The following is a 26,032-nucleotide window of genomic DNA, read 5'->3' on the forward strand; positions in this document are numbered from 1 at the left end:
GCTAGTGTTTCCACAATTCCGAAATCTTTATGTGATGTGCTTGGTCTTACCGATCTTGAATCATGTACTTTGAATTTGCACTTGGCGGATTCTACTATTAAAAAGCCTATGAGAAGAATTAATGATGTTCTTATTCTTGCAAATAGGAATTATGTGCCCATAGATTTTATTGTTCTTGATATTGATTGCAATCCGTCTTGTCCTGTTATTCTTGGTAGACCATTTTTACGCACTATCGGTGCCGTGATTGATATGAAAGAAGGCAATATTAAGTTCCAATTTCCTTTGATGAAGGGTATGGAACACTTTCCTAGAACTAGAATTAAGCCACCTTATGAATCAATCATGAGGGCATCTTATGGATCTCGAACCAAAGATGACAAAACTTAGATCCTTGCCTTATGCCTAGCTAAGGGCATAAAACTATAGCGCTTGTTGGGATGCAACCCAATGAATAAATTTTATTTTTGCTTTTTTGCTTTCTGTTCTTGAGTGTTAGCATAATTATGGTACTGTTATAATTGTGTTTTTATGTTTTAATTAGTGTTTGTGCCAAGTAAAGCCTTTAGGATCTTCTTGGGCAATAGTTGTTTGATCTTGCTGGAAAAAAACAGAAACTTTTATGCTCACGAAATTAATTTTCGTTTTTTACCGGAGAGCGACAAAATACCCATTCCAATTGCAGTAGATAAATATACAAATTTCTCAGGTCGTCCTAATTTTTGAGAGTTTTTTGAGTTACATAAGTATTCGAAATAGTCAGATTTCTACAGACTGTTCTGTTTTGACAGATTCTGTTTTCTTTGTGTTGTGTGCTTATTTTGATGGCTCTATGGTTTTCTTTGATGAATTTTTGCCATAGAAAAGTTGGAATACAGTAGATATAATACAAAAACAAAATATGAATTGGTTTGATACATCACTTATAGTAGTGGTTTATTATTCTTATACTAACGGATCTCACGAAGGCTTTGTTGAGTTTTGTGTGATTGAACTTTTCAAGTTTTGGGTTATCTTACGATGGATGAAGGAAGGATGTAAGAGCCTAAGCTTGGGGATGCCCCGGAATCCCAATATATTATCCAAGAATGAGCAACCAACTAAGCTTGGGGATGCCCCCGAGTGGCATCCCCGCTTTCTTCCAACAACCATCGGTATTTTACTCGAGACTATATTTTTATTCGTCACATGATATGTGTTTTGCTTGGAGCGTATTGTATGATATGTGTCTTTGCTTGTTTTATTTTGTGTTTTAAGTCATCAATCCTTTCTGGAAACACCTATTTGAGAGAACCAAAATTATGTCATGACTTGTTAGAATTGCTCTCTATGCTTCACTCAAATCTTTTATGAGCTAGGACTTGCTCTAGTGCTTCATTTATATCTTTTTGAGCACGGTGTGCTTTGTTATTTTTGAAGAAATGCTCTCTTGCTTCACTTAGATTTATTTGAGAGTTAGTAAAATTTTGAAGAAATTCTCTCTTGCTTCACTTAAATTATTTTGAGAGAAAGAAAATTTGTTATGCTCATGATCTTCACTTATATTTGTTCGAGCTTATGAAAAGCAACACATGAAAATTAGTGCCAAAGTGATAGATATCCAAGAAGGATAAAGAAAAATAAAATGTCATGAAGATCATTGGACAAAATAAACTTGATTCTTAATAATAGTTTTGAGATATGATGATGTGATATGTGAGTTATGTTGATGAGTAATTATGCTCTAGTAAGAATATTGGTGTTAAGGTTTGTGATTCCCTATGCATGCACGAAAGTCAATAATCATGCAATGAAAACTATATCCTACTTGTGGTGCATTATTCGGTGTTAATTATGCTTAATGCTTGCTTATGAGATTATTCGTTTCTTGGTTGGTCGCTTCTCAATCTTTTTGCTAGCCTTCATTTTGCACTAAGTATGACCTCTACTTGTGCATCCAAAATCCTTTAAACCAGTTTTGCCACATGAGTATATCTACCTATATGCGGTATTCTTTTACCTTTCTAAGCAAATTTGCATGTGCCATCTCTAATTTTCAAAATAAACTTCTCTTTTTTGTGTTTGTTTTCGCTCGTGGAGCGGTGAGGGGTGGCTAATATTTTCCATGCTAGATGTGTTATTCTCAAGATGAGTGTTTATTCACTTGTCATTGCACGAGAGTAAGACAAAGGTATCAGGGATGCCCAGTCTCAGAATGCAAAAACAAATGAATTTACTTTATGTTGTCAAATAATAAACTCCTTGGAAAGTGTTGGTATGGAGGGCACCCATGGATACGGTTATCCATGGAAAGTGAAAGTTATGGTGGAAAAAGGAATAAACTTTATTTTCTGTTCGGGAACCGCCTATGATATATCTAAGCATGGAAAGTAAATCCCTACTTCCCTCTGCAAAGGGACTTTCTTTTACTTTATGCAATTTTTATTTTGAAATTTGAGTCTCCATCGTCTCTCATAAAAGCACCAACTAGGAGGCAATATGATCGTGCTCAAGTATTGGGTGTAGTTAATATTCGAGTGTGTTTCATGAATGGATCAATGTTTGAGCATGATGGGCTAGGGATAACTTATTTTAGCATTGATATTTTGAAAGACATGGTTGCTTGTTGATATGCTTGAGTATCTAAATTATTATGTCAAAACTAGGCTATTGCTTTGAATCACATAAAAGTCCAAATGTCCATGCTATGAAGAAAAGAATATGATATGACTTGATGAACAGCACTCCACATCAAAAATTCTGTTTTTATCACTTACCTACTCGAGGATGAGTAGGAGCTAAGTTTGGGGATGCTGATACGTCTCCAACGTATCTATAATTTTTGATTGTTCCATGTTGTTTTATTATCAATCTTGGATGTTTTATAATCATTTTATAGTCATTTTATATCATTTTTTGGTACTAAGCTATTGACATAGTGCCAAGTGCCAGTTGCTGTTTTTTCTATGTTTTTTACATCGCAGAAAATCAATATCAAACGAAGTCCAAATGCCACGAAACTTTACGGAGATTTTATATGGGCCACAAGGAAGGCAATGGGCCCTGGTTGCACTTGGGGGGTGCCCCGAGGGGGGCACAACCCACCAGAGCACGCCAGGAGGCCCAGGCGCGCCCTGGTGGGTTGTGCCCACCTCGGGTGCCCCCGGACCGCCTCTTTGCTCTATAAATACCCCAAAAATACTAGAACCCTAGGGGAGTCGACAAAATATTCATCCAGCCACCGCAGAGTCCAGAACCACCAGATCCAATCTAGACACAATCTCAGATGGGGTTCACCACCTCCATTGGCGCCTCTCCGATGATGTGTGAGTAGTTCTTTGTAGACCTTCGGGTCCGTAGTTAGTAGCTAGATGGATTCATCTCTCTCTCTCTATCTTGATTCTCAATACAATGGTCTCTTGGAGATCCATATGATGTAACTCTTTTGTGGCGTGTTTGTTGGGATCGATGAACTTCGAGTTTATGATCAGATCTATGTTTTTATATCCATGAAAGTATTTGAGTTTCTTTGATCTCTTTTATGCATGATCTCTTATAGCCTCGTATTTATTCTCTGATATTTGGATTTTTTGGCCAACTTGATCTATTTGTCTTGCAATGGGAAGAGGTGCCCGGTAGTGGGTTCGATCTTACGGTGCTTGATCCCAGTGACAGAAAGGGAACCGACACGTATGTATCGTTGCTACTTGCTACCTCTTGAGCTTGTGTTGGATTTCCCCGAAGAGGAAAGGATGATGCATCAGAGTAGCGTAAGTATTTCCCTCAGTTTTTGAGAACCAAGGTATCAATCCAGTAGGAGGCCACGCTCAAGTCCGTTGTACCTGCACAAAACGATAGCTACTCGCAACCAACGCGATTAGGGGTTGTCAATCCCTTCACGATCACTTACGAGAGTGAGATCTGATAGATATAATATTTTTGGTATTTTTGGTATAAAGATGCAAAGTAAAAAGTAAAAGCAAAGTAACAACAAAGCAAGATTAAAGTGATGGAGATTGATATGATGAGAATAGACCCAGGGGCCATAGGTTTCACTAGTGGCTTCTCTCAAGAGCATAAGTATTCTACGGTGGGTGAAAAATTACTGTTGAGCAATTGACAGAATTGAGCATAGTTATGAGAATATCTAGGTATGATCATGTATATAGGCATCATGTCCCTGACAAGTAGACCGAAATGATTTTGCATCTACTACTATTACTCCACTCATCGACCGCTATCCAGCATGCATCTAGAGTATTAAGTTAAAAACAGAGTAAAGCCTTAAGCAAGATGACATGATGTAGAGAGATAAATTCATGCAATATGAAATAAACCCCATCTTGTTAATCCTCGATGGCAACGATACAATACGTGCCTTGCTGCCCCTTCTGTCACTGGGTAAGGACACCGCAAGATTAACCCAAAGCTAAGCACTTCTCCCATGGCAAGAACTACCAATCTAGTTGGCCAAACCAAACGGATAATTCGAAGAGACTTGCAAAGATAACCAATCATACATAAAAGAATTCAGAGAAGATTCAAATATTGTTCATAGATGACTTGATATCATAAACCCACAATTCATCGGTCTCAACAAACACACCGCAAAAAGAAGATTACATCGAATAGATCTCCACAAGAGAGGGGGAGAACTTTGTATTGAGATCCAAAAAGAGAGAAGAAGCCATCTAGCTACTAACTATGGACCCGAAGGTCTGAGGTAAACTACTCACACTTCATCGGAGGGGCTAGGATGATGTAGAAGCCCTCCGTGATGACGACCCTCTTCCGGCGGAGCTCCGGAACAGGCCCCAAGATGGGATCTCATGGATACAGAAAGTTGCGGCGGTGGAATTAGGTTTTTGGCTCCTTATCTGTTCGTTTGGGGGTACGTAGGTATATATAGGAGGAAGAAGTACGTTGGTGGAGCTCCGAGGGGCCCACGAGGCAGGGGGGCGCGCCCTAGGGGGGGCGCCCCCACCCTCGTGATCGCCTCTTTTGTTCCTTGGCATAGGGTCCAAGTCTCCTGGATCACGTTCGGTGAGAAAATCACGTTCCCGAAGGTTTTATTCCGTTTGGACTCCGTTTGATATTCCGTTTCTTTGAAACACTGAAATAGGCAAAAAAAAACAGCAATTCTGGGTCGGGCCTCCGGTTAATAGTTTAGTCCCAAAAATAATATAGAAGTGGAAAATAAAGCCCAATATAGTCCAAAACAGTAGATAATATAGCATGGAGCAATCAAAAATTATAGATACATTGGAGACGTATCAGACATCCCCAAGCTTAATTCCTGCTCGTCCTCGAGTAGGTAAATGATAAAAAGAGAATTTTTGACGCGGAGTGCTACTTGGCATAATTTCAATGCAAATCTTCTTAATTGTGATATGAATATTCAGATTCGAAAGATTCGAGACAAAGGTTTATATTGACATAAAAAATAATAATACTTCAAGCATACTAACAAAGCAATTATGTCTTCTCGAAATAACATGGCCAAAGAAAGTTATCCCTACAAAATCATATAGTCTGGCTATGCTCTATCTTCACCACACAAAGTATTTAAATCATGCACAACCCCGATGACAAGCCAAGCAATTGTTTCATACTCTAACTTTTTCCAAACTTTTTCAATCTTCACGCAATACATGAGTGTGAGCCATGGATATATCACTATAGGTGGAACAGAATGGTGGTTGTGGAGAAGACCAAAAGGAGAAGATAGTCTCACATCAACTAGGCGTATCAACGGGCTATGGAGATGCCCATCAATAGATATCAATGTGAGTGAGTAGGGATTGCCATGCAACGGATGCACTAGAGCTATAAGTATATGAAAGCTCAAAAAGGAAACTAAGTGGGTGTGCATCCAACTTGCTTGCTCATGAAGACCTAGGGCAATTTGAGGAAGCCCATCATTAGAATATACAAGCCAAGTTCTATAATGTAAAATTCCCACTAGTATATGAAAGTGATCACATGAGAGACTCTCTACTATGAAGATCATGGTGCTACTTTGAAGCACAAGTGTGGTAAAAGGATAGTAACATTGTCCCTTCTCTTCTTTTCTCTCATTTTTTTATTTGGGCCTTTTCTTCTTCTTGTTTATGGCCTCTTTTTTGGGGCTTCTTTGGCCTCTTCTATTTTTTTTCGTCCGGAGTCTCATCCCAACTTATGGGGGAATCATAGTCTCCATCATCCTTTCCTCACTTGGGACAATGCTCTAATAATGATGATCATCACACTTTTATTTTTCTTACAACTCAACAATTACAACTTGATACTGATACGTCTCCAACGTATCTATAGTTTTTGATTGCTCCATGGTATATTATCTACTGTTTTGGACTATATTGGGCTTTATTTTCCACTTTTATATTATTTTTGGGACTAACCTATTAACCAGAGGCCCAGCCCAGAATTGCTGTTTTTTTTTGCCTATTTCAGTGCTTCGGATAAACGGAATATCAAACAGAGTCCAAACGGAATAAAATCTTCGGGAACATGATTTTCTCACCAAACGTGATCCAGGAGACCTGGACCCTACTGCAAGGGATCAAAGAGGATGTCACGAGGGTGGGGGGCGCCCCCCCAGGGCGCGCCCCCTGCCTCGTGGGCCCCTCGATGCTCCACCGACATACTCCTTCCTCCTATATATACACACGTACCCCCAAACAATCAGAACAGGAGCCAAAAACCTAATTCCACCGCCTCAACTTTCTGTATCCACGAGATCCCATCTTGGGGCCTGTTCCGGAGCTCCGCCGGAAGAGGGCCGTCATCACGGAGGGCTTCTACATCATCATAGCCTCTCTGATGAAGTGTGACTAGTTTACCGGAGACCTTCGGGTCCATAGTTAGTAGCTAGATGGCTTCTTCTCTCTCTTTGAATCTCAATACAAAGTTCTCCCCCTCTCTTGTGGAGATCTATTCGATGTAATCTTCTTTTTGCGGTGTGTTTGTTGAGATCGATGAATTGTGGGTTTATGATCAAGTCTATCTATGAATAATATTTGAATCTTCTCTGAATTCTTTTATGCATGATTGGTTATCTTTGCAAGTCTCTTCGAATTATCCGTTTGGTTTGGCCAACTAGATTGGTAGTTTTTGCCATGGGAGAAGTGCTTAGCTTTGGGTTCGACCTTGCGGTGTCCTTACCTAGTGACAGAAGGGGCAGCAAGGCACGTATTGTATCGTTGCCATCGAGGATAACAAGATGGGGTTTATTTCATATTGCATGAATTTATCTCTCTACATCATGTCATCTTGCTTAAGGCATTACTCTGTTTTTAACTTAATACTCTAGATGCATGCTGGATAGCGGTCGATGAGTGGAGTAATAGTAGTAGATGCAGAATCATTTCGATCTACTTGTCACGGATGTGATGCCTATATACATGATCATGCCTAGATATTCTCATAATTATGCTCAATTCTATCAATTGCTCAACAGTAATTTGTTCACCCACCGTAGAATACTTATGCTCTTGAGAGAAGCCACTAGTGAAACCTATGCCCCCCCGGGTCTATTCTCAACCTATCAATCTCCATCACTTTTATCGTTTTGCTATTTACTTTGCTTTTACTTTTTACTTTGCATCTTTATATCAAAAATACCAACAATATTCTATCTATCAGATCTCACTCTCGTAAGTGACCGTGAAGGGCTTGACAACCCCTAATCGCGTTGGTTGCGAGTAGCTATTGCTTTGTGCAGGTACGAGGGACTTGAGCGTGGGCTCCTACTGGATTGATACCTTGGTTCTCAAAAACTGAGGGAAATACTTACGCTACTCTGCTGCATCATCCCTTCCTCTTCGGGGAAAACCAACGCAAGCTCAAGACGTAGCAGAAGGATTTCTGGCGCCGTTGCCGGGGAGTCTACGCAAAAAGTCAATATACCAAGTACCCATCACAATCCCTATCTCTGACATTACATTATTTGCCATTTGCCTCTCGTTTTCCTCTCCCCCAATTCACCCTTGCCGTTTTATTCGCCCTCTCTCTCTATCCTCCCTCTCTATTTGCCGCTTTTGCCCGTTTCTTGTTTGCTCGTATGGTTGGAATAGTCATTTATTTATTACTAAACAGAGAAGCTAATATCTATGGATCCTCATCCGCTTGCCAATCTTTTTAATAGATCCAATTATGATGAACCAATTCCTAGTGATTTGGATGCACTAGATTATCTTTATAAGCTTTTGCCTGAAATCCGTAAATCTGAAAATTGTGATGAAGTGCTTCACGATAGATCTTTGAATAAAAAGCATGATTGTAATGATTTTACTATAAACTCTCTTGATGTCAATTGTGCTAATAATATGCAAAACCCTAAGCTTGGGGATGCTAGTTTTGCTATGTCCTCTACTTGTTGCAACGATCATGATTGGGGTGATTCTTCTTATGATATTGAAAATTTATTTAAGCCCCATGATGAAAATGAGATTGATAATAGCGTTTGCAATATTATTGAAAGTGGTTTTGGAAGAATGTCAACTTTAGATCCCACATATTTAGATAATGTTCAATCTTATGAAGTTTTTGATAGAAGTGCGTTTGGGAAGGTCATGACTTTAGTTAATGTTAATCCCACTATTTCAGAAAAGTGCCAACTTTGGATGCATGTGGATCATGTTGAAAATATTTTATGTGATAGCTATTTTATTGAATTTGCTTATGATCCTACATGTAATTACTATGAGATAGGAAAATATGGTTGTAGAAATTTTCATATTACTAAATTACCTCTCGTTATGTTGAGATTGCTATTGTTACTTTCCGCTTCCTTGCATATGCTAGTTTTTGCTTGCCTTGATAATTTTTTTGCCTATAAGATGACCATGCATAGGAAGTATGTTAGACTTAGATGTGTTTGTCACGTGTTTTATGATGCTCTCTTTGTGCTTCAATTCTTGTTTTTTTCATGTGAGCTTCATTGAAATATTATGCCTAGCTATAAGGCTTTAAAGAAAAGCGCTTGTTGGGAGACAACCCAATGTTATTACTTGCTGTTATTTAATAAATAAATTATTTAGCCTCGGTTTTGGTTGTGTTTTTTGTGTTTAATTAGTGTTTGTGTCATGTAGAACCGTTGGGAAGACTTGGGGAAAGTCTTGTTGAACTTGCTGTAAAAAACAAAAACTTTAGCGCTCACGAGAACTGCTGTCATTTTTATTTGAAGAGTGCTATTTAGTTAATTCTTTTTGCAGATGATTAATAGATAAATTCCTCACGTCCAGAAATTTATTTTAGAATTTTTGGGGTTCTAGATCTTGCGCTAGCTACAGATTACTACAGACTGTTCTGTTTTTGACAGATTCTGTTTCTGTGTGTTGTTTGCTTATTTTGATGAATCTATGGCTAGTAAAATAGTTTATAATCCATAGATAAGTTGGAATACAGTAGGTTTAACACCAATATAAATAAATAATGAGTTCATTACAGTACCTTGAAGTGGTCTTTTGTTTTCTTTCGCTAACGGAGCTCACGAGTTTTCTATTTTGAGTTTTGTGTTGTGAAGTTTTCAAGTTTTGGGTGAATTCTTTTGATGGATCATGGAAAAAGGAGTGGAAAGAGCCTAAGCTTTGGGATGCTCATGGCACCCCCAATATAATCCAAGGACACCAAAAAGTCAAAGCTTGGGGATGCCCCGGAAGGCATCCCCTCTTTCGTCCACTTCCATCGGTAATTTACTTGGAGCTATATTTTTATTCACCAACATGATATGTGTTTTGCTTGGAGCGTCTTGTATTATTTGTGTCTTTGTTTGTTAGTATTCCACAATCATCCTTGCTATACACACCTTTTGAGAGAGCCATACATGAATTAAAATTTGATAGAATGCTCTATGTGCTTCACTTATATCTTTTGGGCTAGATAATTTTGCTCTATGTGCTTCACTTATATCTTTTGAGCTAGACAATTTTGCTCTATGTGCTTCAGTTATATCTTTTGAGCTAGATAATTTTGCTCTATGTGCTTCACTTATATCTTTTGAGCTAGATAATTTTTCTCTGTGTGCTTCACTTATATCTTTTGAGCGTTATAATTTTGCTCTAAGTGCTTCACTTAGATCTTTTAGAGCACGGTGGTGGATTCATTTTAAAGAAACTATTGATCTCTCATGCTTCACTTAAATTAATTTGAGAGTCTATTAATAGCATGGTAATTTGCCTAATAACAATATGCTTGGTATACAAGATTTGTGGAACTCTCTTTCGAGTGTGTTGAATACTAAGAAAAGATTGAAGCATGATAATTGTTTTGAGATATGGAGGTGATAATATTAAATTCATGCTAGTTGAGTAGTTGTGAATTTAAAGAATAGTTGTGTTAAAGTTTGTGATTCCCGTAGCATGCATGTATGGTGAACCGTTATGTGATGAAGTCGGAGCATGATTTATTTATTGATTGTCTTCCTTATGAGTGGCGGTCGGGGACGAGCGATGGTCTTTTCCTACCAATCTATCCCCCTAGGAGCATGCGCGTAATACTTTGCTTTGATAACTTCTAAATTTTTGCAATAAGTATATGAGTTCTTTATGACTAATGTTGAGTCCATGGATTATACGCACTCCCACCCTTCCACCCTCGCTAGCCTCTCTAATACCGCGCAATTTTCGCCGGTATCATACACCTACCATATACCTTCCTCAGAACAGCCACCATACCTACCTATTATGGCATTTCCATAGCCATTCCGAGATATATTGCCATGCAACTTTCCACTGTTCCGTTCATGACACATTCATCATTGTCATATTGCATATCCCGGTACACCGCCGGATGCATTCACATAGAGTCATATTTTGTTCTAAGTATCGAATTGTAATTGTTGAGTTATAAGAAAAATAAAAGTGTGATGATCATCATTATTAGAGCATTGTCCCAGTGAGGAAAGAATGATGGAGACTATGATTCCCCCATAAGTCGGGATGAGACTCTGGACGAAAAATAAAAAAAAGAGGCCAAAGAAGCCCAAATAAAAAAAGAGGCCATAAAAAAAAAAGAAAAGGCCCAAATAAATAAAAAAATGAGAGAAAAAGAGAGAAGGGACAATGTTACTATCCTTTTACCACACTTGTGCTTCAAAGTAGCACCATGATCTTCATAGTAGAGAGTCTCTCATGTTATCACTTTCATATACTAGTGGGAATTTTACATTATAGAACTTGGCTTGTATATTCCAATGATGGGCTTCCTCAAAAATTGCCCTAGGTCTTCATGAGCAAGCAAGTTGGATGCACACCCACTTAGTTTCTTTTTGAGCCTTTATATACCTATAGCTCTAGTGCATCCGTTGCATGGCAATCCCTACTCACTCACATTGATATCTATTGACGGGCATCTCCATAGCCCATTGATACGCCTAGTCGATGTGAGACTATCTTCTCCTTTTTGTCTTCTCCACAACCACCATTCCATTCCACCTATAGTGCTATATCCATGGCTCACGCTCATGTATTGCGTGAAGATTGAAAAAGTTTTGAAAAAGTTAGAGTATGAAACAATTGCTTGGCTTGTCATCGGGGTTGTGCATGATTTAAATACTTTGTGTGGGGAAGATGGAGCATAGCCAGACTATATGATTTTGTAGGGATAACTTTCTTTAGCCATGTCATTTTGAGAAGACATAATTGCTTTGTTAGTATGCTTGAAGTATTATTATTTTCTATGTCAATATAAACTTTTGTCTTGAATCTTTCTAATCTGAATATTCATACCACAATTAAGAAGATTTGCATTGAAATTATGCCAAGTAGCACTCCGCATCAAAAATTCTCTTTTTATCATTTACCTACTCGAGGACGAGCAGGAATTAAGCTTGGGGATGCCTGATACGTCTCCAACGTATCTATAATTTTTGATTGCTCCATGCTATATTATCTACTGTTTTGGACTATATTGGGCTTTATTTTCCACTTTTATATTATTTTTGGGACTAACCTATTAACCGGAGGCCCATCCCAGAATTGTTGTTTTTTTGCCTATTTCAGTGTTTCAGATAAACGGAATATCAAATGGAGTCCAAACGGAATAAAATCTTCGGGAACGTGATTTTCTCACCGAACGTGATCCAGGAGACTTGGACCCTACTGCAAGGGATCAAAGAGGAGGTCACGAGGGTGGGGGGCGCCCCCCTAGGGCGCGCCCCCCTGCCTCGTGGGCCCCTCGGTGCTCCACCGACGTACTCCTTCCTCCTATATATACACACGTACCCCCAAACGATCAGAACAGGAGCCAAAAACCTAATTCCACCACCGCAACTTTTTGTATCCACGAGATCCCATCTTGGGGCCTGTTCCGGAGCTCCGCCTGAAGAGGGCCGTCATCACGGAGGGCTTCTACATCATCATAGCCTCTCCGATGAAGTGTGAGTAGTTTACCTCAGACCTTCGGGTCCATAGTTAGTAGCTAGATGGCTTCTTCTCTCTCTTTGAATCTCAATACAAAGTTCTCCCCCTCTCTTGTGGAGATCTATTTGATGTAATCTTCTTTTTGCTGTGTGTTTGTTGAGACCGATGAATTGTGGGTTTATGATCAAGTCTATCTATGAATAATATTTGAATCTTCTCTGAATTCTTTTATACATGATTGGTTATATTTGCAAGTCTCTTCGAATTATCCCTTTGGTTTAGCCAACTATATTGGTAGTTCTTGCCATGTGAGAAGTGCTTAGCTTTGGGTTCGATCTTGCAGTGTCCTTCCCCAGTGACAGAAGGGGCAGCAAGACACGTATTGTATCGTTTCCATCGAGGATAACAAGATGGGGTTTATTTCATATTGCATGAATTTATCTCTCTACATCATGTCATCTTGCTTAAGGCATTACACTGTTTTTAACTTAATACTCTAGATGCATGCTGGATAGCGGTCGATGAGTGGAGTAATAGTAGTAGATGCAGAATTGTTTCGATCTACTTGTCACGGACGTGATGCCTATATACATGATCATGCCTAGATATTCTCATAATTATTCTCAATTCTATCAATTGCTCAATAGTAATTTGTTCACCCACCGTAGAATACTTATGCTCTTGAGAGAAGCCATTAGTGAAACCTATGGCCCCCGGGTCTATTCTCATCATATCAATCTCCATCACTTTTATCGTTTTGCTATTTACTTTGCTTTTTACTTTTTACTTTTTACTTTGCATCTTTATACCAAAAATACCAAAAATATTATATCTATCAGATCTCACTCTCGTAAGTGACCGTGAAGGGATTGACAACCCCTAATCACGTTGGTTGCGAGTAGCTATCGCTTTGTGCAGGTACGAGGGACTTGAACGTGGGCTCCTACTGTATTGATAACTTGGTTCTCAAAAACTAAGGGAAATACTTACACTACTCTGCTGCATCATCCCTTCCTCTTCGGGGAAAACCAACGCAAGCTCAAGACGTAGCAGATACCTAGAACAAAATATGACTCTATATGAATGCCTCCGGCGGTGTACCGGGATATGTAATATGACAATGATGGAGTGTGTCCTAATAAACGAAACGGTGGAAAGTTGCATGGCAATATTTCTCGGAATGGATATGGAAATTCCATAATAGGTAGGTATGGTGTCTGTTTTGAGGAAGGGTATATGGTAGGTGTATGATACCGGCGAAAGGTGCGCGGTATTAGAGAGGCTAGCAAAGTTGGAAGGGTGAGAGTGCGTATAATCCATGGACTCAACATTAGTCATAAAGAACTCATATACTTATTGCAAAAATCTAGAAGTTATCAAAGCAAAGTATTACGCGCATGCTCCTAGGGGGATATATTGGTAGGAAAAGATCATCGCTCGTTCCCGACCGCCACTCATAAGGAAGACAATCAATAAATAAATCATGCTCCGACTTCATCACATAACGGTTCACCATACGTGCATGCTACGGGAACCACAAACTTTAACACAAGTATTCTTTAAATTCATAACTACTTCAACTAGCATGACTTTAATATTATCACCGCCATATCTCAAAACAATTATCATGCTTCAATCTTTTCTTAGTATTCAACACACTCAAAAGAAAGTTTCACAAATCTTGAATACCAAGCATATTATTATTAAGCAAATTACCATACTACTAAGAGACTCTCAAAATAATTTAAGTGAAGCATGAGAGATTAATAGTTTCTTTAAAACAAATCCACCACCGTGCTCTAAAAGATCTAAGTGAAGCACATAGAGAAAAATTATAACGCTCAAAAGATATAAGTGAAGCACATAGAGCAAAACTACATAGCTCAAAAGATATAAGTGAAGCACACAGAGTATTCTATCAAATTTTAATTTATATATGGCTCTCTCAAAAGGTGTGTACATCAAGGATGATTGTGGTATACTAAGACACAAAGACACAAATAATACAAGACGCTCCAAGCAAAACACATATCATGTTGGTGAATAAAAATATAGCTCCAAGTAAATTACCGATGGAAGTGGACGAAAGAGGGGATGCCTTCCGGGGCATCCCCAAGCTTCGACTTTTTGGTGTCCTTGGATTATCTTGGGGGTGCCATGGGCATCCCCAAGCTTAGGATTTTTCCACTCCTTGTTCCATAATCCATCACAAGAATTCACCCAAAACTTGAAAACTTCACAACACAAAACTTAACGTAGAAAACTCGTGAGCTCCGTTAGCGAAAGAAAACAAAAGACCACTTCAAGGCACTGTAATGAACTCATTATTTATTTATATTGGTGTTAAACCTACTGTATTCCAACTTCTATATGGATTATAAACTATTTTACTAGCCATAGATTCATCAAAATAAGCAAACAACACACGAAAAACAGAATCTGTCAAAAACAGAACAGTCTGTAGTAATCTGTAGCTAGCGCAAGATCTGGAACCCCAAAAATTACAAAATAAATTTCTGGACGTGGAGAATTTATCTATTAATCATCTTAAAAAAGAATTAACTAAATAACACTCTTCAAATAAAAATTACAGCAGTTCTCGTGAGCGCTAAAGTTTCTGTTTTTTACAGCAAGTTGAACAAGACTTTCCCCAAGTCTTCCCAACGGTTCTACTTGGCACAAACACTAATTAAACACAAAAAACACAACCAAAACAGAGGCTAGGTAATTTATTTATTACTAAAAAGGAGAAAAAAAATCAAGGAATAAAAATAAAATTGGGTTTCCTCCCAACAAGCGCTATCGTTTAACGCCCCTAGCTAGGCATAAAAGCGAGGATAGATCTAGGTATTGCCATCTTTGGTAGGCAATCCATAAGTGGCTTTCATGATAGTTTCATATGGCAATTTTATTCTATTTCTTGGAAAGTGTTCCATGCCATTTTTTAATGGAAATTAAAATCTAATATTCCCTTCCTTCATATCAATAATCGCACCAACCGTTCTAAGGAAAGGTCTACCAAGAATAATAGGGAAAGAAGGATTGCAATCTATATAAAGAACAATGAAATCTACGGGCACATAATTCCTATTTGCAACAATAAGAACATCATTAATCCTTCCCATAGGTTTCTTAATAGTGGAATCCGCAAGATGCAAGTTTAGAGAGCAATCATCAAAATTACAAAAATCTAGCAAATCACACAAAGTTTTGGGAATAGTAGAGACACTAGCACCCAAATCACACAAAGCATAAAACTCATGATCTTTAATTTTAATAGTTGGTTCCCACTCATCATAGAGTTTTATAGGGATAGAAACTTCCAATTCAAGTTTTTCTTCATAAGATTGCATCAAGGCATCAACGATATGTTTAGTAAACGCTTTATTTTGACTATAAGCGTGAGGAGATTTTAGCACGGATTGCAACAAGGAAATACAATCAATTAAAGAGCAACTTTCATAATTAAATTCCTTGAAATACAATATAGTGGGTTTAGCAACATCTAGGGTTTTAATTTCTTCAATCCCACTTTTATCAAATTTAGCATCAAGATCAAAAGATTCAGAATTATTGGAACGCCTTCTAGGTAAAGGTGGATCATATTCAGTCCCATCATTATCAAGATTCATATTGCCAAACAAAGATTTAATAGGTGACACATCAATAACTTTTAGATCTTCATCATTATTTTCATAGGAACTAGAAGAACACGCTTTAATAAAGGCATCTTTGGAAGCACGCATCCTAGCGGTTCTTTCCTTGCACTCATCAATGGAAATTCTCATGGCTTTGAGAGACTCATTGATATCATGCTTAGGAGGAATAGATCTAAGCTTTAAAGAATCAACCTCAAGAGAAATTCTATCAATGTTCCTAGCCAAATCATCAATCTTAAGCAATTTTTCTTCAATCATAGCATTAAAATTCTTTTGCAAAGAAATAAATTCTTTAATATTATATTCAAAATCAGAGGGCATCTTATTATAATTTCCATAATAATTTTTGTAGGAATTACCATAATTATTAGAGGGATTACTAGCATACGGCCTAGGATTGAAATTTCCTCTATAAGCGTTGTTACCAAAATTATTCCTACCAACAAAATTCACATCCTTAGATTCATTGTTATTCTCAATCAAAGTAGACAAAGGCATATCATTAGGATCAGAAGAAACACTATTAGTAGCAAATAATTTCATAAGTTCATCCATCTTTCCACTCAAAACATTGGTTTCTTCTATCGCATGCACTTTTTTATTAGAAGATCTTTGAGTATGCCATTGAGAATAATTAACCATAATATTATCTAGGAGTTTAGTAGCATCTCCTAAAGTGATTTCCATAAAAGTGCCTCCCACGGCCAAATCTAAAAGATTTCTAGAAGCAAAATTCAATCCGGCATAAAATTTTTGTATAATCATCCACAAATTCAAACCATGAGTAGGGCAATTACGTATCATTAGTTTCATTCTCTCCCAATCTTGTGCAACATGCTCATGATCAAGTTGTTTAAAGTTCATAATATCGTTTCTAAGAGAGATGATCTTAGCGGGAGGAAAATACTTAGAGATAAAAGCATCTTTGCACTTGTTCCAAGAATCAATACTATTCTTAGGCAAAGACGAAAACCAAGCTTTAGCACGATCTCTAAGCGAAAAAGGAAATAGCTTCAATTTAACGACATCATTATTGACATCTTTTTTCTTTTGCATATCACATAAATCAATGAAGCTATTCAGATGAGTAGCGGCATCTTCACTAGGAAGGTCGGCGAATTGATCTTTCATAACAAGATTCAATAAAGCAGTATTAATTTCACAAGATTCAGCATCGGTAAGAGGAGAAAACGGAGTGCTAAGGAAATCATTATTATTGGTATTGGTGAAGTCACACAATTTGGTAGTATCTTGAGCCATCGTGACAGACAAGCAATCTAGCACACGAGCAAACAAAAGCAAACGGGCAAAAAGAGGCAAATAGAGAGGGAGGATAGAGAGAGAGGGCGAATAAAACAGCAAGGGTGAAGTGGGGGGAGAGGAAAACGAGAGGCAAATGGCAAATAATGTAATGCGAGAGATATGGATTGTGATGGGTACTTGGTATGTTGACTTTTTGCATAGCCTCCCCGGCAATGGTGCCAGAAATTCTTCTTGCTACCTCTTGAGCTTGCGTTGGATTTCCCCGAAGAGGAAAGGATGATGCAGCAGAGTAGCGTAAGTATTTCCCTCAGTTTTTGAGAACCAAGGTATCAATCCAGTAGGAGGCCACGCTCAAGTCCCTCGTACCTGCACAAAATGATAGCCACTCGCAACCAACGTGATTAGGGGTTGTCAATCCCTTCACGGTCACTTACGAGAGTGAGATTTGATAGATATAATATTTTTGGTATTTTTGGTATGAAGATGCAAAGTAAAAAGTAAAAGCAAAGTAAAAACAAAGCAAGATTAAAGTGATGGAGATTGATATGATGAGAATAGACCCGGGGGCCATAGGTTTCACTAGTGGCTTCTCTCAAGAGCATAAGTATTCTACGGTGGGTGAACAAATTCTTGTTGAGCAATTGATAGAATTGAGCATAGTTATGAGAATATCTAGGTATGATCATGTATATAGACATCACATCCGTGACAAGTAGACCGAAACGATTCTGCATCTACTACTATTACTCCACTCATCGACCGCTATCCAGCATGCATCTAGAGTATTAAGTTAAAAACAGAGTAACCCCTTAAGCAAGATGACATGATGTAGAGAGATAAATTCATGCAATATGAAATAAACCCCATCTTGTTATCCTCGATGGCAATGATACAATACGTGCCTTGCTGCCCCTTCTGTCACTGGGTAAGGACACCGCAAGATCGAACCCAAAGCTAAGCACTTCTCCCATGGCAAGAACTACCAATCTAGTTGGCCAAACCAAACGGATAATTCGAAGAGACTTGCAAAGATAACCAATCACACATAAAAGAATTCAGAGAAGATTCAAATATTATTCATAGATAGACTTGATCATAAACCCACAATTCATCGGTCTCAACAAACACACGCAAAAAGAAGATTACATCGAATAGATCTCCACAAGAGAGGGGGAGAACTTTGTATTGAGATCCAAAAAGAGAGAAGAAGCCATCTAGCTACTAACTATGGACCCGAAGGTCCGAGGTAAACTACTCACACTTCATCGGAGGGGCTAGGATGATGTAGAAGCCCTCCGTGATGACGGCCCTCTTCCGGCGGAGCTCCGGAACAGGCCCCAAGATGGGATCTCGTGGATACAGAAAGTTGTGGCGGTGGAATTAGGTTTTTGGCTCCTTATCTGTTCGTTTGGGGGTACGTAGGTATATATAGTAGGAAGAAGTACGTCGGTGGAGCTCCGAGGGGCCCACAAGGCAGGGGGGCGCGCCCTAGGGGGGCGCCCCCCACCCTCGTGACCGCCTCTTTTGTTCCTTGGCGTAGGGTGCAAGTCTCCCGGATCACGTTCGGTGAGAAAATCACGTTCCCGAAGGTTTTATTCCGTTTGGACTCTGTTTGATATTCCGTTTCTTCGTAACACTGAAATAGGAAAAAACAGCAATTCTGGGCTGGGTCTCCGGTTAATAGGTTAATCCCAAAAATAATATAAAAGTGGAAAATAAAGCCCAATATAGTCCAAAACAGTAGATAATATGGCATGGAGCAATCAAAAATTATAGATACGTTGGAGACGTATCACTACTAAGGATAAAAAGACGAGATCTATATCTACCGCCATATAGATAAATGGATCTTGTCTACATCATGTCATCATTCTTATTGCATTAATCCGCTTTCCATGAACTTAATACACTAGATGCATGCTGGATAGCGGTCGATGTGTGGAGTAATAGTAGTAGATGCAGGCAGGAGTCGGCCTACTAATCATGGACGTGATGCCTATGTAATGATCATTGTCTGTATATCATCATAATTATTTGAAGTTCTATCAATTTCCCAATAGTAATTTGTTTACCCACCGTTTGCTATTTTTCTTGAGAGAAGCCACTAGTGAAACCGACGACCCCCGGGTCTTCTTTCTGCTATATTTGCCTTGCGATCTACTTTTCCTTTGCATTTTTATTCAGATATATTAAACCAAAAATACCTTGCTGCAATTTATTTTATTTGGCGTTCGATCTATCAATATTTACAAATTTATTTCCCATCACTCGCCGTTTCTGGCACCGTTACCCGAAAGGGATTGACAACCCCTTTAACACATCGGGTTGCGAGGTATTGTTATTTGTGTGCATGGGATGTTTACGTTGTGTTGCTTGGTTCTCCTACTAGTTTGATAACCTTGGTTTCATAACTGAGGGAAATACCTACCGTCGATGTGCTACATCATCCCTCCCTCTCCAGGGAAATACTGACGTAGTTCCAGCTACCATCAACAACTCCACCATTCATATAAATACGTATCTGGTTTGTGACTTAGATTCATCCGGATCAGTGTCAAAGCTTGCATCGACGTAACCATTTACAACGAGCTCTTTGTCACCTCCATAAACGAGAAACATGTCCTTAGTCCTTTTCAGGTATTTCAGGATGTTCTTGACCGCTGTCCAGTGATCCACTCCTGGATTACTTTGGTACCTCCCTGCTAAACTTATAGCAAGGAACACATCAGGTTCGGTACACAACATTGCCTACATGATAGAACCTATGGCTGAGGCATAGGGAATGAATTTCATTTTCTCTCTATCTTCTGCAGTGGTCAAGCATTGAGTCTGACTCAACTTCACACCTTGCAACACAGGCAAGAACCCTATCTTTGACTGATCCATTTTGAACTTCTTCAAAACTTTATTAAGGTATGTGCTTTGTGAAAGTCCAATTAAGCATCTTGATCTATCTCTATGGATCTTGATGCCCAATATGTTGGGGATATTACTATCAGTTGAGACCCACCCAGGAGGGGCCGGGTCAGCTTCAATGGCGGGTTACGCAAGAAGTTCAGTAAACATCCAAGTTTGTAGTTTATTAAGTCTTATAGAAGGCCCAAAGGCCTGGGGCCGGCTTGAGGCCTGATATTTCAAGTAAACCGCCACATGTAAGGAAATACTTGTACAGAAAGACATGTAAAGAAAGTCACTGAGCCGGACACGATTATGAGCCGGCCGGGACTCTGTAGGCCACCTAGCGTCAACCCGTGTATATAAGGGGACGACCCGGTGGCGGTTTAGGGCAAGAAACAACCAAGTCGATAACCAAGCCGGCGAGTTGAGCCTCTTGGAAGTCGAAACCTCAGCAATATCAATCCCAACTAGACGTAGGCTTTTACCTTCATCGTAAGGGGCCGAACTAGTATAAAACTCTCTCGTCTCCTTTGTCCCGATTAACCCCTTTAAGCTTCCTAGTGCGACGGCCCTACGACTAAGTCCTTGCTCTAGGACATCTGCCATGTCAACTCCACGACAGTTGGCGCCCATCGTGGGGCCAGCGCACGGTGGATTTGAGTTCTTGAAGGGCAACTTCGAAGGGCTCAAGGGATACGCTGTGGGCCGGATGACCAAGAGTCATCGCGGCAAGATCTACATCGACGACGAACGCTGGGGCCCCGAGGCCGGCTCAATCGAGTACGGGTACCGGGTCCCCTTCGGCGGAATTCACGTCTTCATCGGCCGGATCGGCGAGTCAGGACCTGAGCCGGATGTCCACACCGACCTCATCGAAATGGCTCAGCGCGCCGGATCCACCCGTGCTCAATCTGTCGTGAAGCATGCCTTCGTAGGCTGCATCCATGGCAGTGAATACTCTGAAGGATCAATGGAAGGTGGGGAGACGGCCATCTGCTCTGATACTGCATCATCAACAGGTGAGACGGACTCGTTGTACCAACTGCAAGACGGCATGCTCGGGGGCTGTTCCGATGGCAGCAGTATTCCGGACCCCCTTGAGCCGCTAAATTGGGCCGGAGTCTTCATGGCAGGGACTCAACCCGGGCAGAACTCCACCGCAGCGACAGTAGCAGCCACTGGGTCGGCAGCTGCCGGGTCAGGAGACCTCGTGCGCCCCCCAGCTCAGATTCTCATGGACCTCATGGATAAACTGACGACTCTGTTAACCGCTACGGTAGAGCCGGCGGATAAATCCCAGCATGACGCGGAAGTGGAACACGTGCGGGAGGAGATGGTGCAAGCTAAGGAAAATCTGGCCGCGGAGGAAACCCGGATGGCAGCAAAACGAGCAGCTTTGGATGCTCGTGCTCAACAGCTTCAAGAAGAAACCTTCCGGCTCTCGGCAGATCTTAATGCATCAAATGAAGTCATGAGGAGGAGGCGTCAGAAAACTCAATCGCGTCTGCCTCTAACACTGGATCCGAGGAATCCGTTCCATACACCCGGAGCTGGAGGGAGCAACCCGCCAGAGGCAAACCGGGTCACGACGCCCGGTGCACCAGTTCAGCCACGCACCATGGAGCCGCCGCGCATGAATACAACTCCTCCTCGTTATATATCAACACCCCCGGGTCACTTCTCCAACCCCATGGAGAACCTCATTGCGGCGTCGGCTCGATTGGTAGCTCTCCCAATGGAAGGCGACTCGCCAGCAGCAATTGAAACCCGGAGGGTGCATACTCCTACAGTCGAGACATGATTCATTCAACTCCTCGCCCGAGCCGGAGCCCGAGTTACAGTAGGCACATGGAATCTGCAGAGATGTCAAGTAATGCTCAGCGTCACAACCGGCCATATAGGTATGAGCCGGTGCGGACTGGAGCTCTTAACTTGGCGGATCAGGAGAGGATTCATCAAGAGGCGGAACGGGCGGCTCAGGTAGCAGCAGAGCAGGCGGCTCACCAAACCTTTCCGGCTTATCCAGCAACCTCGGTTGAGGCAGGAGTGGCTACAAGAATCGGAGGCGTACCTTGCCTGGTCCCAGCCATACGCAATGAGCGGTTGCCCAAGGATTTCAAGGGACCTCGTAAGGTGCCTAACTACACGGCCGACTTACAGCCGAGGGCTTGGATTGAGAGTTATGAGATGGCTATGGAGCTATTGGAGGTTAGTGATGTTGCAATGGCCAAATATTTTACCATGATGTTGGATGGAACGGCTCGGACCTGGTTGAAAGGATTACCACCCAATTCCATCGGCTCATGGGCAGAGTTGAAGGCACGGTTCATCCAGAACTTTAAAGACACGTGTAAGAAACCAATGTCGATTGTGGATCTGACCAATTGCAAGCAAGAGGATGGAGAATCTACAACCCATTGGGTGCGCCGGGTCAAGGAGATAATACATTCATCTGATAAGATGGATGCCGGCTCAACAATTTTGATGTTGGAGAAGAATTGCCGTTTTGAGCCTCTGAAGCAGAAGTTGGGGCGGCTTAAACGTGACTGTAATGACATGGGAACGTTGATGGCAGCTCTTGTCAAGTATGCCGATTCGGATACCACCAAAGACCCGGCATCTGATGAAGAAAAAGCAACAAAGGGGAAGAAGAACGGCAATGGCAAGGGTCACCAGCATAACCCGGCAAATCAAGGAGGTAATAAGCGTAAGGCTGATGAGTTTGTTGCTAATACTCATGCGCAGGGTGGCAATCAGCGGCGCAAGGGCAGAAAACCCCCTCAACTCGGGCGGGTCAGGCCCCACCCTTGAGCAGTTGCTGAATGAACCTTGTCCAAAACATGGCACCCGGGAGAAGCCAGCCACCCACTTGTCGAAGGATTGCACGATCATGAAGGCGTTTAAAAATTCAAACTCATTTGATGGGGGTCACGGCCTGGGTGGCGGCTCAGGTGGAGGCGGCTTTCAGGGCCCAGGCGCCGGTTCAAGCGGAGGAGGTTTTCATGGTCAGGGTCATCCTGGTCACCAGGGAGGATATAATCAGCAACACAGCCAAGGGAATCAACAACAACAACAATCCGGCTATCAGAGCAACCCAAAGCAGTTGAGTAGTGGACAGTATCATGTCTTTACTACCAGTTTATGTAAGAGAGACCAGAAACTCCACAAGAGGGCCGACAATGCCGTTGAACCAGCAATTCCACATTATCTACATTGGTGGGAGCAGCCTATTGTGTGGAGCAGAGAGGATCACCCGCCCCGGGTTGATAATCCGGGTCATTTGGCTTTGGTAGTGGCACCTCAGGTTGGTGGGTACAAGTTTACTAAGGTACTCATGGATGGAGGCAGCAGCATCAACATCCTTTACTATGAGACCTTCCGCCGGATGGGATTAACGGATAAAAATCTTAAACAGTCCAACACTGTTTTTCATGGTGTAGTACCCGGTAAGTTGGCATACCCAGTTGGTAAGATCGAGCTGGAGGTAGCCTTTGGGGATGAGTATGACTCCAGGGCAGAAAATTTAACCTTTGAAGTGGTTAAGATCAAAAGCCCATGTCATGCTCTGTTTGGGCGGCCGGCTTATGCCAAGTTCATGGCTCGGCCGTGTTACGTGTATTTGCAGCTCAAGATGCCGGGTTACAAGGGCACCATTACAATCCATGGGAGCCGGAAGATCGCCTTGGAATGTGAAGAGGGGGATGTTGCCTATGCTGAATCTGTTTGTGCAACAGAGGAATTGAAATTCTACAAGGATCATGTTGACTCGGCGGACATGACGTCATTAAAGAAACCAAAAATAGAGCATGGGCCGGAGTTAAAGTTCAAATCGGCTGATGACGCTAAGATGGTTGACTTTGTGCCTGGTGATTCATCCAAACAGTTCATCATCAGCGCAAACTTGGATCCGAAATAGGAAAGCACGCTCATCGAGTTCATCCGTGAGAACCGGGACATCTTTGCATGGAAACCTTCAGACATGCCGGGTGTCCCGAGGGAACTCGCTGAGCACACTCTTAATATCGATCTAAAGTTCAAACCTATCAGACAGTTTCTTCGACGGTTCAATGAAGAAAGGCGCAAGGCCATTGGAGAAGAGGTGGCCCGGCTCTTGGCGGCCGGGTTCATTATGGAGGTCTTTCACCCAGAATGGTTAGCTAACCCGGTGCTCGTGCTCAAAAAGAATGGCACCTAGCGTATGTGTGTGGATTACACAGATTTAAACAAGGCTTGTCCGGCTGATCCTTTTGCTCTTCCCTGTATTGATCAAATCATTGATGCTACGGTGGGTTGCGCACGGTTGAGTTTCTTAGATGCTTACTCCGGATATCATCAGATTAAGATGGCAGTCAAGGATCAAGAGAAGATGGCGTTTATAACTCCTTTTGGGGCTTTCTGCTATGTGTCTACGCCTTTTGGGCTCAAGAGTGCTCAGGCGACTTACCAACGGTGTGTGGAGAATTGTCTTCATGATCAAATTGGGCGCAATTTTCATGCCTATGTGGATGATATAGTGGTGAAGTCCAGAGAGGAGGAAACCTTGGTCACAGACTTGAAAGAGACTTTTGATAATCTTCGGGTTTACAAGATGATGCTTAACCCAGCCAAATGTGTTTTTAGAGTGCCAGCCGGCAAGCTTTTGGGTTTTCTGGTGTCTAACCGAGGCATTGAAGCTAACCCAGAGAAGATCAAGGCAATTACATCCCTGGCTAAACCAACCAGCGTCAATGATGTTCAAAGACTGGCGGGTCGTGTGGCTGCTTTGAGCCGGTTCATAAGCCGGTTAGGGGAAAAGGCTATGCCTCTGTATCAGTTGATGAAGAAAACAGATGTGTTTGTTTGGAGTGATGTTGCGAACGCCGCTTTTGAGGATCTGAAGGCACAACTGGCTGAGCCACCGGTCCTAGCTGCTCCAATTGAGAAAGAGACGCTATTGTTATACGTAGCTGCCAACTCACGGGCTGTTAGTGTGGCTATGGTGGTAGAGCGCAAGGAGGCTGGCAAAGAGCATCCGGTTCAGCGGCCGGTTTATTATGTCAGTGAAGTGCTAATTGAGTCTAAGCAATGATATCCACACTGGTAGAAGCTTGTTTATGGGGTGTTCATGGCAAGCCGGAAGCTTAAGCATTACTTTCAGGGACATCCAATCACTGTGGTTAGCTCTGCTCCTTTGGGAGACATTATTCAAAACAGAGAAGCTACAGGGCGAGTTGCCAAGTGGGCAATTGAGATTGGGTCTCATGGGCTGAAGTATGTTCCACGCACTACGACTAAGTCTCAAGCCCTGGTTGACTTCATCAATGACTGGACAAAGATGCAGATGCCAGAAGAAAAGCCGGGCAACACATATTGGACTATTCACTTTGATGGGTCCAGGCAATTGGAGGGCTCGGGGGCTGGAGTTGTATTAACTTCCCCACGAGGTGATAAATTTTGTTATGTGTTACGATTGATGTTTCCATGCACTAACAATGTAGCAGAGTATGAAGCATTGCTCCATGGTCTTCGAGTGGCAAAGGAGATGAGCTTGAGCCGGGTCAGATGTCTTGGTGATTCACATCTAGTGGCTCAGCAGGTGTCTGGCAAGTGGGATTCCAAAGACCCTCTCATGGCGGCTTATCGCCGAGAGGTCGATGCTGTTGCAGGATATTTTAAAGGTTATCAGGTGGAACACATTGACCGTCGAAAGAATGAAGCAGCTGATGCTTTGAGCCGGCTGGGGTCTCAACGTAAGCCGGTACCACCCAACACCTTTTTAGATGTTTTGCATAACCCCTCTGTCAAATTGCCCACAGAAGAAGATTTAGCTATTCCTGACCCGGAGGCGCAGTTGGTGGCGGCTCTTCATGTCATCCTAGATTGGACGGTCCCATT

Source organism: Triticum urartu, chromosome 2, assembly GCF_003073215.2.
Source record: "Triticum urartu cultivar G1812 chromosome 2, Tu2.1, whole genome shotgun sequence".
Lineage (NCBI taxonomy): Eukaryota > Viridiplantae > Streptophyta > Magnoliopsida > Poales > Poaceae > Triticum > Triticum urartu.